The following is an 18,629-nucleotide window of genomic DNA, read 5'->3' as shown; positions in this document are numbered from 1 at the left end:
GCTAGTTATGACACTCTTCTAGCCGTGGAAATGGCTACCAAGAAAACCAATTTTTTGGTCAAAAGAACTAATGAAGCCAGATGCAAAAGTTGAAAAGGTTGCCCCTGCAAAGCCGAGAGAACCAAATTCAGATCCCATGGGCATACCGGTGGTTTGACTGGCGGCCTTATCCGCATAGCCCCCTGGATGAAAGCCCACACCAGGGAATGCGATGCAAGTGGCTTCTGAAAAAACCCTGACAAGGCCGAAATCTGCACCTTGATAGTGCTTACGGCCAAATTCATTTCTAGGCCTGACTGGAGAAAGGCCAAGATCCTGCTAATGACATACTTTCTAGGATGCCATTCCCTGAGTTCACACCAGGAAACATATGCCCTCAAGATTTTGTAGTAAATAAGCCTGGAGGCTGGCTTTCTGGCATTAACCAGAGTAGAAAGGACTGGCCCCCGAAAGGCCACGGTCTCTCAGAATGTGGGTCTCAGCAGCCAAACCGTCAAATTCAGACTGTGTAAAGCAGGATGGTAAATTGGACCCTGTGAGAGCAGATCTGGCCGGAGAGGGAGGATCCATGGCCTGCCTACTGCCAACTTCATGATCTCTGTGTACCACGGTCGCCTGGGCCAAGCCGGGGCTACCAAAAGAACCGATTTTGTCTCCCTCTTGACTCTTCCCAGGAACCGCGACAGAAGCGGGCATGGGGGGAGGCATAAATCAGATTGTACTGATCCCAGGGAACTGTCAGAGCATCTGACCCCTGAGCAAGTGTATCTCTTGTTCTTGACACGAATTTGTCCAGTTTTCTGTTGAACCTGGACGCAAACAGATCTACGTCTGGAGTACCCCACCTGCGACATATGTCCAAAAACACGTCGGGGTGCAGAGCCCATTCTCCTGGGCACAACTGCTGGCGACTCAGAAAATCCGCCTGCCAATTTTCCACTCCTGGAATGAAGACTGCAGAAAGGCATGGAACATGCTTTTCTGCCCAGACAAGTATGCGATTCACCTCTTTTTGCGCAACCAGACTCCTGGTACCGCCCTGATGATTGATATAGGCCACTGCTGTGGCATTGTCGGACTGAACCCAAACAGGGAGACCCCATAGTCTGGAAGACCACTTTATGAGAGCCATATAAACTGCCCGGATCTCCAAGACATTTATGGGCAATAGCTTCTCGATCACAGACCATTTCCCCTGCGAGCACGTCTCCTCTAACACTGCTCCCCAGCCTGTCAGGCTGGCGTCTGTCGTAATAACCTTCCATGGAAGAGGAAGAAAGGTTTTGCCTTTCAGCAAATTCTCGGTTTGTAACCACCAGACGAGACTTTTGCGTGTCCCTGGGGATAGACGCATAGGAAGATCCAAGGATTGGGGCTTCCTGTTCCAAGCCGCAAGGATGCATCTTTGCAGAGGCCTTGAGTGGAACTGGGCAAATGGAACGGCCTCGAAGGAGGCGAACAGTCTCATGCACAACCGAATGGGGGAAGATCTCCTGCCCAGAATTAGGCGCACTAGATCCCCGATGGCCAAGGCGTTTGGCCTTGGAAGAAACACCTTGCCCTGAGCGGTGTCGATAAACATACCCAGGTATTCTAACCTGGTAGCAGGCTGTAGGGACGATTTTTCTAGGTTTATAATCCAACCTAGGCGTTCCAGGTGTTCTAGTGTTCTGGAAACACTGTGGTTCAGGAACGCTACTGTTTTCTCCATGAGAAGCAAGTTGTCTAGATAGGCCATGACAGCTATACCCTGAGCTCTTAGGTTTGCCAAGAGAGGGTCCAGAATCTTTGTGAAGAATCGAAGGGCCGTAGCGAGCCCGAACGGCAAGGCCACAAATTTAAAATGGCGCCGCTCTGCCGCAAACCTTAGATACTTTTGGTGTGCGGGAAAAATTGGCACATGGAGATATGCAGCCTTGATGTCTATTGATGCCATAAACTCTCCCCCTTGCAGGGAGGAGACCACAGTGCGAATTGACTGCATTCGGAAAGACCGGATGCGTAAAAACCGGTTCAGATCCAGGATAGGTCTGACACTTCCATTTGGCTTCGGAACGGTGAAGAGATTCGAGTAAAACCCTGAACCCTGTTCTTTTGGGTCCACTTCTACTATCACTCCTTGGGATAGTAAGTGATCTAAGGCTAGAAATAGCGTTTTTTGCTTTACTGGATCCCTGGGGATCCTTGACCTTAGAAAGCGAGAAGGTGGAATCTCCTGAAACTCTAGCTTGTAGTCCAGAGATACCGAAGAGATCACTCACTTGTCCTGGATCTCTTCCCGCCAGGCTTCCGCAAACTGCCGAAGCCTTCCCCCCACTTGGCCGAGTGGGGGCGCCCCTTCACAAAGAAGCTTTTGGGCTCTGCTTGGCAGGCTTTCGCCCCCAAGTCTTTTTCTGCCCCTGGGCCCGGCCCTGAGCCTTTCTGTAGAGGGTTGAGAAGGCCGTCGCCACTGCTTAGAGCTTGATGCTCCGGGAGAGAGAGAACGCCTAAATGATGGACGTTTGCTCCTTTTGACTGGGAGGAGAGTAGATTTACCCTCTGAAATTTTTGGACGAATTTGTCTAATTCTTCTCCAAACAAATGGGAACCCAATCAAATGCTTCTTGCATAATAGCTCAGCTGCCTAATTCTTTAGCCATAGGGCCCTTCGCATGTGTACCAACAGGAGAGACAAACAAGATGCTTGTTGGACAGAATCCAAAATCGCATCAATCATGAAACACAGAATTTGAGGTATTTCTGCATAATTCTCCACTTCCTCACTGGGAAGGAGGCCAAGCATCTGCTTAACCTGTTCCTTGAGGAACTGACACAACCCCACGGCTGCGACTGTAGGTTGCACTACCGCGCCAGTCATGGAAAAGGAGGCTTTTAATAATGTTTCCAACCTCTTATCAGTTGGATCTTTAAATACCTGAGCATTATCCAACGGACGGGTCAGATTTTTATTTACACAAGAAACAGCCGCATCGACAGATGGGACCCCCAATTTCTTGGTGAAACTTTCCTCCAGAGGAAAAATGCATAGAAAACCTTTTAGGAGGAGTAAACAGTTTATCGGGATGTCCCCAATCCTCATACATCAATTTATCCATTAAGGGATGAATTGGAAAGGAAAAAGCAGTCTGTGGGACTTTCCTGACTCCTAGGGAAGAAACAGAAGACGTAGCGACTTCAGCAGCAGGCATTCTGAATGTGGTACGCACCAAATCAGTATAATACTGCACCTGTTTTCTGAGCGCCTGGGAGGAGGGGACTCTTTCCTCTGATTCCTCCGACTGCTCAAGATCCCTGTCCCAAGATAGGGATCTCTCCTCATTGTCAGAAGAATCATCTGAAAGAGGAATCTCAGCAGAAGGAGGGGATCTACCCCTTTTCCTGCTATATTTTAGGGAAGCAGAAATTCATGATTCTCCCTCCAATGTATCATTAAGGGAGTCCTCAGTGACGTATACTGGGGCTGAGACATTGGGAGAGGCTGCAAAACCTGACAGGGGCACCGACTCATCCTGTGAGGCTGGCTCCAGTCTTGCAGGGGGGGGTGGTAACTTACAGGCATTTTTAGAACCCCTGGACCTAGGCGGTGATTTACCAGTGCCCTTGTTACCTCCCCCTGAGACCCTCTTCTGAGGAGACATAGTCCTAAGCTACAAAGCAGAGGTACTAGTATAGAGTGCAATCACTGTTGTGCTTAAAGTCTCACAATAAATATATATGCTTAATACTGCACAACCTGATGCTGAGTAGGTGTCTAGGTTTGCCTGGATCCAATCCCCTGGGATGCTTACTGCCCACAGCTCCTATGTCTCACACTTACAGCCCCCTGACGCTCTGGGCTTTTAAAACTGCCGCCTGGCGCCTGCGCAGTACAGCGCTGTGCACACCAACGTGCACGGCTCACAACCACACTCCCCCCTCCTCTATTAGCCCAGGAACACGCTCAGCGCGCGTGCACGAGGACCGCCTGAATCCAGGGGGGGGGGAAGGAATCTCCATCAGAGCTGCGTGGGACCCTCAGACTACAAGGGACCCCTGTATTACCTTGTTGTGGCAGGGACTGCAGTGGAGACGTGAGACCTCTGGAGAACCAGGCTTCACTGAGCGTGTGTACTGAAAGGCATGTAAGTATGCATCAGGCTGCTCTTACTCCCTCTAGTGGTGGAAACCAGGTAAGACATACTACTACTCAAAATGAAGAAATCCATAATATAATTATATATATATATATATATAGGATTAACTTCCCTTACCTGTCCTTGCCACAGGAATTGCTGAAACAGACAGATTCCAGCCTTCACCCATCACGGCGGGCAGAGTTTGCCAACCTTCAGGTTTATCTGGGGTTCTTTCTCAGAAGAACCTCCTACCTGGACCTTGTAAAAGACTCTGCCAGAAACGTTCGTGCCATCTGTGTAAACAGTACACCAAGTCTGGTTTTCCCAGAGCCCAGTCTTCCAATAGAAGAGGACTTACAGGCCAAACCTCGTTTCTTCGGATGACGAGGCCCGGGTACCATACGTTCTTGGGAGTCAAATATCTGGATATGGATCCGGTTTGTTGTAGCCCTTAGGCCCCCGCACAGAGCTTTCTTCATAGCACATGTTTTACGTGACCAACCACCATAGACACTGGCGAAAAAACTGAGGTGCCTCCCATATGGGAGGGGTTATGTAGGGGAGGAATTCTCCTTAATTGGGGTTAACCAGTGTCCAATCACCAGAGGTGCCTATATAACCCACTATGTAATAAGCCCCTGTGTCCCGTGATGTATGATCAAGAAATAGGATTTTTTGTACTCACTGTAAAATCCTTTTCTCTGTAATTCCTAGACCGACACAGCTCCTGTCTGTAACAAATGGGTTGTTAGCCTTATCACTAGGAGAATACCAGGCATAGTTGTAACACAACACTCAGAACTCCTAGTTCTGCCAAGGGGGGCAGTCCCCTGGGCCACAACCCTCCACCCTGCCAAGCAGCCATCAGTATGTCAACAAGCAGTATAACGTAAAGATAAAAAGGAGGGGCGGGTGCTGTGTCGGTCGGTGAATTACAGAGAAAATAATTTTACGGTGAGTACAAAAAATACTGTTTTCTCTTATATTATATATATATTATATATATATTCACCGACCGACACAGCTCCTCTCTGTAACAAATGGGACGTCCCCAAGCAGTGCCAAAACGAGGGGTAGGAAAACCAGCATAGAAACTTCATCCACCATGGCAAGTAGGAATTAGTGAAACTATACCCAGAAAAAAACAGCAGTGCGTGGAAAACCACCACAAAAAAACAGGGTATCCTCAACAGGAGTGATCACCCAAGACCGCAACAAACTGCGGAAGTAATGCAACAGTGCATTAACATAACAGTACTGCGTTTTTATAGAAAAAAACAGGAAAATATATATTGCATATTCAATTGCAACTACACGGCCGCCTGCAAAACTTTGCTTCCAAAACAGGCATCAGCTGATGCACTGACGTCTACCTTGTAGAACTTGGTAAACGTATGGACAGACGGCCAGGTCGCCGCCTTACACACCTGAGCGACCGACACTTGGTGTCGGAAGGACCAAGACGCTCCGATTGCCCTTGTGGAGTGGGCCGTGCCCGGAAAGGGGGGGCAATTTCCCCTTCAAGGCGTAGGCTTGTACTACAATCTGTCTGATCCACCCGGAAATGGTGGCCGACGAGACATCCATGCCTTTCTTTGGACCAGCCACCAAAACAAACAGTGAGTCTGATTTCCGAAAGGAAGCCGTGGCAAACAAATACACCTTCAGAGCCCTAACCACGTCAAGAGAGTGAAGGGCCACCTCCTTAGGGTGCTTTGGCTTAGGACACAAAGATGGTAATACAATGTCCTCATTGATATGAAAAGCCGAGACCACTTTTGGCAGAAAAGACGGTTGCAGACGCAACACTACCTTATCCTTGTGGATAACCAGATAGGGCAACTTGCAGGACAAGGCCGCCAGTTCCGAAACCCTCCTGGCCGATGTGATGGCCACTAGAAAGAGTCAACAGGGGAATCTCCCTGATATTTTCAAATGGCGGTCTTTGCAGCGCCGACAACACCAGGTTCAAATCCCATGGGGGTAACGGTGGACGCACACGGAGGGACTACATGTCATACCCCCTGAACAAAGGTACTCACTAAGGAGAGCGACGCCAGGGGTCGTTGAAAAAAAAAACAGCTAAGGCTGAAATTTGCCCTTTGATGGTGCTTAATGCCAATCTCTGGTCAACTCCTTGCTGGAGAAACAGCAGGATCCTGGATATGGAAAAGGAGCGCGGATGCCATGCTTTCTCCTCACACATGGAGATGTAGGCCTTCCAGGTACGATGGTATATCTTCCGAGAAGAAGATTTCCGTGCTCTCAACATAGTTGGAATCACGTGTCCGACAGACCCCGGTTCCTCAACACCTGGCTCTCAATAGCCATGCCGTTAAAGCCAGCGATGGTAAAGCAGGATGGAGGATCGGACCTTGAGACAGAAGGTCCTCTCGCAACAGCAATCGCCAGGGAGCATCTGCCACCAGAGGCACCAACTCTGCATACCAAGGACGCTGAGGCCAATCTGGGGCAACCAATATTACTGGGATCCCCTCGGCTTCCACTCTGCGAAGCAGACGTGGTAACAGTTTCAGTGGAGGAAAGGTGTAGATCAGCTGGTACTGATCCCACGGAGCCACCAGCGCATCTGGCATGTCGGCCCACGGATCTCTTGTCGTGGACACGAATCTTGGCACCTTCCTATTGATACGGGAGGCCAGAAGATCCACGTCTGGTGTGCCCCACTTCAGGCACAGTAACCTGAATGTCTCCGGATGTAATGCCCATTCTCCTGGGTCCAGCATCTGTCGACTCAAATAGTCCGCCTGCCAGTTCTCCACTCCCAGGATGTAAATGGCCGACAGGGCCGGTATGTGACGCTCTGCCCACCGAAGTATATGAGCGACCTCCCGCGCAACGGCTGAGCTTCTTGTTCCCCCTTGGTGATTGACGTATGCCACGGCCGTGGCGTTGTCTGACTGGATCCTGATCGGACGCCCTTGCAGCCTCATCGACCATGTGGAGAGGCACAGCAGACTGATCAGCAACTTGGATTCTTCCGTCGACCAGAGGCCCTGGGCCGACTGAACCCCAAGCACTCCACCCCAGCCGGATAGACTGGCGTCTGTTGTGATCACTGTCCATTTCAGCGGAAAGAACGATTTTCCGGACTGAATCACCGGGGACCTCAACCACCAGATCAGAGAGTCTCTGACTGGCTCACCTGAATCTGTCAATCCAGGGACAACTGAGATTTGTCCCATTTTGTCAAATTCTCCTGCTGCTGGACTCTGTTGTGGAACTGGGCATAAGGTACTGCCTCGAAGGAGGCTACCATGAGTCCCAGTACTCGCATGCAAAAGCGGAACACCCCTTGCAGCTCATCAGCACTTTTACCATGGATCTCAGAGTCTGCAGCTTGTCTGAAGGGAGAAACACTCTCACTTTCCTGGAGTCCAGCAGAAAACCTAGGTACTCCAGACGCTGGGTTGGTAGGATCACCGACTTTCTTAGGTTCAACAACCACCCAAATTCTTGCAGTGACTGCATGGTGATCGCCACATCCTCCTCTAATTCTGAGGCGAGACAACCCCCCACCCGAGACATGGGTAGGGGCAGACCTTCATGCGGTAGCACTTTTATTCGCAGGCTTGTTAGGCTTGCGGTTACAGGGACGTTTTTGACCATCCGTGGGTGTCCTGTCGGGCTGGGGATGTTTTGTCGAAGCTCCGGGCGGACGAAAAAGCCATTTGTGAGCGGAAAAAGAGGGCCCTTGCCTACGGCGTGGATCCTTAATAGCAGAGGGAGAGTGTGGCAGACCTAGACTAAAATTGGAACGATACAGAGAAGATTAGCATGGCTCTGGCGCAATGGATAGCACATTGGACTTCTAGTTGGTGGTAAGCAGTAGGCTGCTTCCTGCAGTCTGGGACATCCAAACCTCCACCTGGATCCAAGATCAGGATAGCAGACTTTGGTCCCCCCCACCGGAGATATGGACCTGGCATCAGAGTGGATCCAGCATACACCAGGACTGTGTCTGAGGATGAATACCTGGAGCTCAGGCTGCAGATTCGGGTGGAGCTCTGGAATGGAGCCCTCCAGCTCGCTGGTATAAAACGGGGCAAGTGCTTTCCAACCCAAGAGCAATGGGCCAATGACCAACGGGCATTGCGGATGGAATTCCTGGGAGAACGGCCCCAGGAGCAATGGGTGACTGAGTTGGACAGGCTGGTCCAGCAGGAGATAGAGCTGGACAGAATGCTCTCCAGAGGGATATGACTTTGGAGGCCCTGGATTGCTGTGGGAGATTTTTACAGATCGTTTTGTGTTTGGCGATGAAGGGGAACCTACCCTTGAGGACCCGCGAGAATATAGAGAGGCTATGCTCGGTCTTGCAGGGGTCTCAGAGCTTAAACCTGATCTGGACCATTTGTTAAGGAAGGAACAGAATCTGGAAAGGGCATACAGGAAACTGCTAGAACACGTTCAGCAGCATGCCATAGAATCGGCATTGGAAACTCCGGAGATTGTCATCCCCAAACCTGAAGTGCTGACAACAGGGCAGAGCTCTGCTAACCTCTGCTCAGCACCGATAGCATCTGCTGGGTTCCACGGACAGGAGATGGTGAAACTCTATTCCCAGACACCAGTTGCAGTGACAGAGAATTTGATAGACTTTTATGCTGAGGAAGAAGAACCTGATGAGCCTCCAGCAGAAGAGCTGGTATTAGCACCAAACTTCACTGTGTTCTGCCCAGCACCAACAGCAGTATCTGTGGAGTTGCAAGGAACTTCCCCAGCTGAAGCGCTGGTCACCAGACAGAGGGTCCAAGACCTCTGCCCCACACCTGTGGCAGTTCCGGAGGCTCAGGGTGAGAAGGTAGCGATCACTTCCCAGCAGCAGATACAGGGGGAGAAGGGAGAGGAGGTGGTTGTCCCTCCTCAACCGTCGGTCAGGGTGGAGAAAGCAGTCTTTCCTCCCAGCAAAGATCTGTGCACCTGGGAGACAGTACCACAGACATGTCATCCCAGCAGCCAGATGAGGGAACGGAAAGGGAAACAGCCAGCTCACCTCCCCAATGGCAGCTACAAAGTTTGGGAGTGGAGGAATCCAGCCTCTTGTCCCAACAGTTAGCCGAAGCGGATGATGTGGAGCCCCCAGCAGAAGGGCTGGCAACAGGGCAGAGTGCTATCAAACTCTGCCCAGCACCGGCAGCAACTGTGCAGTTCCAGGGAGCTGGGGCAGTTGGCCCATCTCTTCAGCCATAGATTACAGAATTTATGGACTTAATGGACTGTTCATCAGAGGATGTCATAGATTACGCATCACCTGCTCAAGTACTTGCAGCAGGACAGAGTACTGCAGACCCCTGCTCCACACCCGTGGCAGTTTCGGAGGCCCAAGGTGAGAAGGTGATGGCCCCTCTCTCCCAGTGGATTTCAGAGATGAAGGGAGGAGAAGCAGACATTTTCCCTCCCCAACAAGGGTTCATGTACCTGGGAGACAATACCAGTGAAAGGGCGCCCCAGAATGATTACACCAACCCAGCTGAAGCGCTGGCAATTGGACATAGTGCTACCAACCTCTGCCCAGCACTGGTAGCGGCTGCAGAGTTCCAGGGAGCCGGGGCAGTCGGCCTGACTCCCCAAAAGTCAGCTGGAGTGGATGATGTGGGGTCCTCAGCTGAAGTGCTAACAGGACAGAATGCTACTGGCCCCTACACACAACTGCAGCTTGAGCTGATATCGATGGATGTAATTTCAGTCTCCACTTGTATATCCCAGGGATGCTGGGCAGTCGGCCCAGATCCCCAACAACTTGATGGAGTAAACCCAGTCACCCTGTCTTCTCTCCAGCGGCTGAAAAGACTCGAGGGAGATTGGTCAGTCCAGGCCTCTCCCCAGCGGCGGATGTGTTCTCTGAGAGAGGCAGAGGTTGGCTGGGTGAGGAATACTCTGTTTGGACCAATTTGTTTGGGGTACTGTGTGGATACCGGCATTGGGGGACTGGAATCACTGACTAACTTCGGAGTCAACCCGTCTGGGGTCTCCTCCTGTGTTAGTCTCCTGCCGAAAGGGGAGAAATGTGACAGACCTAGCCGGAACAGAGGCACTTGGAGGGGACAGAATGCGAGCATCTTGCCTTGCGATTATGGGCCCTGGCATTTGGGGGAACGGTGCTCTTTGTGAGTTGTATGGCTGGGGACCCCTGAGGTGGTGTTACTTGGATTCAGATCCATGCCCCCCCCCCCCCAAAGACACACAGACTCTGGATATGTATTTGCCATATTAGCAATAGACTGAATCACACTGTTGGGACACAAACTGTTAGATGCTAATGTCATCAACTCCAGCCACCTGTCTGTTGTGTAAATGAGTCTAGTCTGGCTTGTAAGAGTATTCCACACATTGTTGTTTGTGCTAATTAACCCAGTGTTTATGTTTATGGTAATGTGTATTGAATAGTCAATCAGTGAGCTAGGAGACAAAGTCTTACCCTGAAAAGCCCTATCTCAGACAACTAGTCTGGGTCAATGATTAGATAATTAGCTCATACTAATTAGGTTAGGTTCTACTGTATTATAAATACTTGTCATTTTGGTTCTAATAAATCAGTCCATGTTGATCAGCTAAGCAAGTGTCTTGTTTTGTGCTTGTGAGCGGTTGGAATATCTGATCTCTATATTCAGACTTAGGAAGCGGTATACTGACGGAAGCACTCAATCGGAGTGTGGGATCGGTTCCGTCACAGAGTATCCAGTGCCGCATCACAGACGTACTTAAGGCCTTGCACTAGTTGGTCTGCTAGTTCCACGCAGACAGGGGAAGCCTGTTGCTCTCTCAATTCGTGGTGCAAAAGTTTTGCCCACTCAGTCAGTGTCTGCGACACAAGTGCGGATGCCAGTACTGGTCGCACGGCTGACTCCACAACCGTAAACAAGGAACAAGCCACTGCCTCGGCCTTTCTGTCCGTGGGATCCTTAAATGCAGGAGTCCCCTCAACCGGGATCGTGGTTACTTTATTTAACCTGGATACTGGGGGGTCCACAACCGGAGGAGCCGACCATTTTTTGAGAAGGCTTTCCTCAAAAGGGTAATGCACCGCCATGTATTTGGGGACCGAAAAGGTCCGTTGCGGGTGACCCCATTCCTTGTAAATGAACTTGTCAAAATAAGTCAGATACGGGAACACCTTAGGTGAACGTGCTGGCTTGCGGGACCCAAAAGGGACCAGTACATCAGCAGAGGGATCCGCTGGCTCCTGAATCTTCAGGGTATCACAGATGTGATAAGTGCTCCAACAAGCGATCCTCACTGTCCAAACAGTCCTGGTCAGCATCGTCTGACAAGACAGAGCAGGGGTCGCCAGCCTCAGCAGGACCAGAGTCTGCGTCAGAGCTCTCCTCAGAGGACGGGGGGGGGGGGCAGGGGCAGGGGCCGTTTCTTAGCACCTTTCTTCCCACGCACCGCCTTCATCTTGGCAACGAACAAATTGAGGACCGCTGTCAGGGTGTCCATGGGTACTGCGCAGTCCACAGGTGACCCGGTTGCAATTGCCTGGATTTTGGGGGAAGAAACAACAGTTTCTGAAGCCATGCTGACCCTACCCTGTCTGCCACCCAAAGGGGACAGTGACAGTCCCATCCTCCTTGCTGCCGCTGACTGAGGGGCTCTAACCTGCCAGGCTCACCACCCTGAGGAGTTCTGCGCTGTTCACAAGCAGTGCCTGTAGACCCCGAGTGCTTCCAGGTGCAGAGGAAACAAAAACTGTGTCGATGACGGCTGTCAGACTGAGCGCTGAACGATCTGAAAAACGTGCTCAGGCTTCAATAAAATGGCCGCCCAGCATCCAGTAAACAGACAGGAAACACAGGGAAAATGGCTGTGAGAGTACATGCTGTTAGAGAACACTGAAAAACGTGTTCAGGCTTCCAGAAAATGGCCGCCAGTGTCCTGAATAGGAGAGCACTTGGAAAATGGCCGCTTGAAGCCCAGAAGGACATGCTGCCCTCGCCCACACCTAAAATGGCCACCGGCCAGCTCCAAGAGGTATCAGAAGACAGAATGTGCCAGAGACACAGCGCTGCACCGAAAAACACAACAGACCCTCACAGGCCCCTTCCGGGAGCTTAACACACAGAATCCAGGACACCACCAGCCAGCCATCCCCCTATCTCAGGTGAGAGCCCTCAGGGATCTGTACACATACACCACTCAGCACCACATGCAGCATCCCCCCAGGGAGGGGGAGGGGAGGGAAGATAGGGACAGGGGAGAGAAGAGAGGGAGGTCAGGGACCCCCAAATCGACCTCCCAGGGAATGTCCAGCTGCTCAGCCCTGCCAGGGCAGGGAGAACTGTACTCACCAGTCCTAAAGAGCTGGGAGACATTCCATTGCAGATCTACTCACTGATCAGTACAGGGTAGCTGCCGGGCTTGGCATACTGTGACACAGACAGTAGCCTGGTAATATGTAGGTCCCAGAGCATAAAAGCTCACGACCACCTCTGGAGCTGAGGTTTTTATCGTGGCCTGCCGAGCCGTAGCTGCGACCTGCACACGCTCGATGGCTGGACTGGGGAGACTACAAGGATAAGGGTATCCGGCCTGTCATCCAGCCGGATGTTGATAGTTTATCACAGGATCATTCATCTTGCGTAAAAAGTCAAACTTCTGCATAAAAAAGCATGGACCGATGGGCCCGCAGGGTTCCTAGGTCATTCTCCTTCACTAGGCAAAATTAAAACTGAGGTCTGTTTGCAGACGGGAGGGTTGTTACCCAAGGGACCGCCCCTGGGCGGAACTAAGAGTTCTGAGTATTGCACTACAACTAATTCCTAGTATTCTCCTAGTGATAAGGCTAACAACCCATTTGTTACAGAGAGGAGCTGTGTCGGCCGGTGAATATAAGAGAAATATATATTTCCCACAAAAAATGGTGATGTGTTCAATATTTATTTTACCCACTGTGTGTTTGTGTGTGTGTGTACACACACACACACACACACACACACACACACACACACACAGTATCTCACAAAAGTGAGTACAGCCCTCAATTTTTTGTAAAAATTTTATTATATCTTTTCATGACAACACTGAAGAAATTACACTTTGCTACAATGTAAAGCAGTGAGTGTACAGCTTGTATAGCAGTGTACATTTGCTGTGCCCTCAAAGTAACTCAACACACGGCCATTAATGTCTAAACCACTGGCAGCAAAAGTGAACACCCCTAAGTGAAAATGTCCAAATTGGGCCCAAAGTCTCGTTATTTTGGGTGGCCACAATTTTTTTTCCAGCTCTGCCCTAACCCTGTTGGACATGGAGTTCACCAGAAGTTCACAAGTTGCCACTGGAGTCCTCTTCCACTCCTCCATGGCGACATCACAGAGCTGGTGGATGGAAAGCAAGCCAAGAGCTTTGTGCATGGCGCTTCAGCTTACCAATTTTTCAACCATAAGATTCTACGCATATGCACCAACCCAAGCATAAGGCGAGAGGTCTGCAAAACAGAATCTCTGATTGTGTCAATTGCAAAACACAAAGCCCCTGGCAGGCAGCTCGGCTAAATCCTAGGAATGCTGTTCAAGGAAAACCTTGAACACCTGTTTCAAGTGGTCTCTCAAGGACTGGCACACTCCAATTGCCGCCACTGCAGGTTGAGCCACTGAACCTGCCAAAGAAAAAATGTTTAAAAGGAATTCCAACTTTTTATCGGTTGGATCCCTAAACATTTGAGCACTGTCAACAGGACAAGTCAAACTTTTATTTACAGAGGATATAGCAGCGTCAATTGCTGGTATACCCCACATGTTTATAAATTTTTCCTCCATAGGATATAGTGTTGAAAACTTTTTAGGAGGGAACAATTGCTTATCTGGGTGATCCCACTCAGAATATATAAGCTTTTCCAGCAATGAATGGACAGAAAAGGCACGCAAAGCTTGAGGAGGCTTTAGTGAACCCAAATAAGAAGTGGGCTTTTCAACCAACTCAGTTAAGGGTAACTTAAATGTGGAGCGGACCATCTCAGTAAGAGATTCCACCAGAAATTTCTCAGCCTGTGAAGCTGAAGAAGGCCCTTCCCTGCTTGATTCCTCAGAAGAGGAGTCATCAGTCTCTCCACTGTCCCCTGAGGGAGAATCATCTTCCCTCTCCCACTGTTCCACTGTTTGAGGGTCCTAGGTGGTACAAGGGGACCTAATGCGCTTTCTTCCACTCTGTGAAGATGCAATTAAAGCCGCTAATCTTTCCTCTAATCCAATCATGGCTGAGGAGAAAACCTCCTCAGTAATATATATACAGGGGCTGAAATGCCGGAAGCAGTTGCAACCCCTGACAACCCCGATGGCTAGCTCTGACCAGCCTCCCTAGGTCTTTCAGGGGGAGATGGCATTGCAGAGGGGGGTCCTCAGAGCCTGAGGGAGATCCCTTTGGGTCCCTGTTTTTTGGGGTATTTGTAACTCCTCTTCTGCCCATAGTGCCAAGCACAAATGCAGAGGTACTACCAAAAAATGCACCCACTGCTGAACAAATAGTCCAGCAACTGCTGCTGCTATCAAGGCTCAGTCAGATGCTTAAGTAAACATGCCCAGTGAATGCCTGTGTCATCAACACTCACATGTGACCCGTCTCCTCTGTGTACCTCCTTCAGTTGATGCACCTGGAAAAAGTGCACCTTATAGCTTTACACAACCTGCGTTGTGGGCGCTGAACCACGCATATAGCGCGCTAAGCCTGCTCCCTTCCTCCGACCTCCCTCCTCGCCCCCCCCCCCCTCATTGTTTTCAAAACAGACTGTTTTCCCGCACGACTGGGGCTCCGATCCGGCCGGATCACACATGGAGGGGGGCTGGGGTGGAGGAGAACAGGAGAGTTGCTGGATGGATAGCCGCCGAAATGGGGGGGAGCGGTGCCGCATACGGCCGACTAACCTATGCTCCCTCTGCCTCCTGGAAAGAAGCTGTCCAGGTAGGGGGACATTGCAAGGAGAAAAAACCCCCTTCCCACATCTTACCCGGGGTTTAGGCTGGAGGAAGCGTGCAGCTTGTGACACAGAGCGAGACTGACAAGCATGGAATCAGTTATGTGCTCTTGACAGCCCCCGGTGGCGACTTTAGGCATGGCAACATTTACTTAAAGGAGAAACCCCACAAGAATTAGAAAAATTCCTTAGGAATCTCCCTTACCTTATCCAGCTGTAGGGTTTTGTGGTAAATCAGACAGACAGACCCAATCTTCACCACTCAAGGTGGGCTCTGTTAAAAAAACCTTCAGGAACTGGGGCCCCTTTTTATCAGGGGATCCCCACTCCTGGGCCTGTAAAGCACCCCACCAGGATATATGGCTGAAAAAAACCAAACACCAGATCCCGAGGTCCAGCTCTCTTAAAAGAGAAGCGTTACAGGCAAAACCTTGTTTCTTCCACTGAGGCCCAGGTACCATTCAATTCGGCCTGAAAAGACACTTTGAACGGATCTGGTTGCATGGCTTGCCCCAGCAAAGATTTCTCCAGTGGAGTTCAGCACAGCACATCTTTAATCATGACCAACACCTAAGACACTGGTGAAAAAACTGAGGTACTCCCAGTAAGGTGAGGGATTATATAGGGAGCTCAACTTCCTGTCTAGTGTGCCAGTGTCCATCACCTAAAGGTGCCTATATAACCCATACTGTAATTACTGTGGTTCTGTGTCCCATGACGTTCGATAAAGAAATTACCCCATTCTCTCCTGGAGCACATATTTCAATAAAAAAAAAATAGGATTTTTGTACTCACTGTAAAATCCTTTTCTCTGAAGTTCATTGACGGACGCAGCACCTTTAATCTTGACCTTAGGGTTACATCGCCACCTTTAGGAGAGGACTAGGCAGAACATGTAAAAACAGCAAAACTGCACAGTACCGCCCAGGGAGCGGTCCTACTGGCTATAACCCCTCACTCTGCTTTCAGCAGCTTAGTTCGTCAAAAAGCAGTACAAACATAAATAGGAGGGGTGGGTGCTGTGTCCGTCAATGAACTTCAGAGAAAAGGATTTTATGGTGAGTACAAAAATCCTATTTTCTCTTTCATTCATTGACAGACACAGCACCTTTAATCTTGCCCTTAGGGACGTCCCCAAGCAGGGTCAAAAAACGAGGGGTGGGAACAGCAAGAAAATAAACTCCACCCATAATAAAAAAGAACTCCTCAACAGAGGAGTTGAAACCTTAAACGGCCGCCTGCAAAATCTTGCGGCCGAAGCATGCATCCGAAGATGCGCTCACATCAACCTTGTAAAATTTTGTGAAAGTGTGGATGGACAACCAGGTCGCCACCTTACACACCTTCGAAACAGACGCTTGATGTCGGAAAGCCCAGGAGGCACCAACTGCCCTGGTAGAATGTGCCTTGACAGAAAAGGGGGGCACCCATCCCCTTATGGAATAATCTGATCCACGGAGAAATGGTGGCTGACGAGACCACCAGGCCCTTCTTTGGACCAGCCACCGATACAAACAGGGAGTCCGACCTCCGAAAAGGAGCTGTAGCAAACAGATACACCCACAGGGCCTGGACCACATCCAAATAATGTAAACCAACCTCCTTGGGATGTGACGGCCAAGGACATAAGGACGGAAGCACAATGCCCTCATTTAGATGAAAGGCCGAAACAACCTTTGGAAGAAACGAAGGCTGTGGACACAACACCGCCTTATTCTTGTGGAGGATCAAGTAGGGAGACTTGCATGATAAGGCCGCCAACTCAGAAACCCACCTTGCAGATGTAATCGCCACTAGAAAGACTACTTTCTGAGCGACTGTTAATAAGGGAATCACCCTAATGTTTTAAAACAGCGGTTTCTGAAGCACTGAGAGCGCCAGATTCAAATCCCATGGAGGCAGTGGTGGTCGTACCGGAGGGGCCACGTGTCATACCCCCTCAACAAACGTACTCACCAATGAGTGAGTCGCAAAAGGCCGCTCAAAAAGACAGCCAAAGCTGATATCCACCCCTTAATGGTGCTAAATGCAAGTTTCTGATCCACTCCACGTTGCAAAAACAGCAGGATCCTGAAAACTGAATATGTATGCGGACGCCACCCCATTTCCTCACACATGGAGATGTAAGCCTTCCACGTACGATGATAAATCTTCCGAGAAGACTTCCGTGCCCTCAGCATAGTGAAGATTACCGAAGCCAACAGTCCTCGGCCCCTCAGCACCTAAAATGTACGTAGTTTGTCGCCATTCCACAGGTGTGTGCAATTTTAAAGCATGTCATGTCAGAATCTATTATTCGGCACAAGATCATCTTTTATATTTTAACAACCAATTGGGCAATATATTGTGTTTTTGTGCATTAAAATTCGAAAAAGTGATTTTTTTTTTTTTTTTAAATCTGAGTTTGAAAAACTGCTACGCAAATATTGTGTGACAAAAAAATTGCAACACCCGTCATTTTATTCTTTAAGGCCTCTGCTTTAAAATATACATAATGTTTGGGGGTTCAAAGTAATTTTTTACCTAAAAGTGTCAGAAAAGGCTTGGTCTTTAACCACTTCCCACCCGGCTGTACTGTACATATACGGCCGGGTGGGCGCTTCCTCCTTTTGAGTGGACATTCCTGAACATCTTTCAGAAAAAGGGAGATTGTGCATCGGCGTGTCCACGCATCCCGGACACGCCAAATCTCGGATTGGCAGGAGGGCTCTGTGTTTTGCCCTCCTGATCACATGATGGCTGTATCCAATCACAGCCATCGTGTGATGTAACTAGCCAGGGGAGATGTCACAAATAGCGAGATTGTGTGCCTGTGCAGTGACGCGATTCCGATGTGCCTGTGTCCCCCAGAGACAGATCACATGACAGCTGTTTCCAATAACAGCTGTCATGTAATGTAAGCAGAGAGTCATTGCCAAGCAATCGGCTCTGCTTCTCCTCACACAGAGTCAGTGAGGAAAAAGAGAGTGGATCTGCGAGCTAGGATCAGTGTGTATGAGCTGTTTTTTAAAGCTTTTTACACACTGATCATCCAGCTAGTGTCCCCAAACAGTGAAAACACCAACACCTGTCCCACATCTGTCCCAGTAAATACCTGTTCCAGTAAACATCTGTCCCACTGAACATGTCACACTGAACATCTGTCCATGATCATCTGGCGCACATCTGTCTTTGAGCATCTGGAGCACATCTGTCTGTGATCATCTGGCACATGTCTGTCTGTCATCATCTGCGCAAATCTGGCACACATCTGGAGCAAATCTGTCTGTGATCATCTGCGCACATCTGGCACAAATCTGTCCGTGATCATCTGCGCACATCCAGCGCAAATCTTCCCCTGATCATCTGCGCACATCTGTCTATGATAACATGGCGCACATCTGTCTGTGATCATCTGCGCACATCTGGTGCAAATCTGTTCGTGATCATCTGCGCACATCTGTCTGTGTAATCATCTGCGCACATCTGTCTGTGTAATCATCTGCGCACATCTGTCTGTGATCATCTGCGCACATCTGTCTGTGATCATCTGCGCACATCTGTCTGATCATCTGCGCACATCTGTCTGTGATCATCTGCGC

General features: G+C 49.8%; 1 protein-coding gene and 1 pseudogene across 2 annotated transcripts in view; one reads left to right on the top strand and one right to left on the bottom strand.

Annotated features, from left to right (window-relative positions):
• TEX15 (testis expressed 15, meiosis and synapsis associated) overlaps nt 1-18,629 on the bottom strand; it is a 241,333-nt gene that overhangs the window by 149,421 nt on the left and 73,283 nt on the right. The gene's annotated exons all lie outside the window — the stretch shown is intronic.
• On the top strand, nt 7,867-7,966 carry LOC143980020 (U6 spliceosomal RNA; annotated as a pseudogene).

The sequence above is a fragment of the Lithobates pipiens genome, unplaced genomic scaffold, assembly GCF_037356315.1.
Source record: "Lithobates pipiens isolate NorthernLeopardFrog02 unplaced genomic scaffold, aLitPip1_a1.2 Scaffold_13, whole genome shotgun sequence".
Taxonomy (NCBI): Eukaryota; Metazoa; Chordata; class Amphibia; order Anura; family Ranidae; genus Lithobates; species Lithobates pipiens.
Note: the sequence above shows the minus strand (reverse complement) of the source record. Positions and strands in the feature narration are given on the sequence as shown.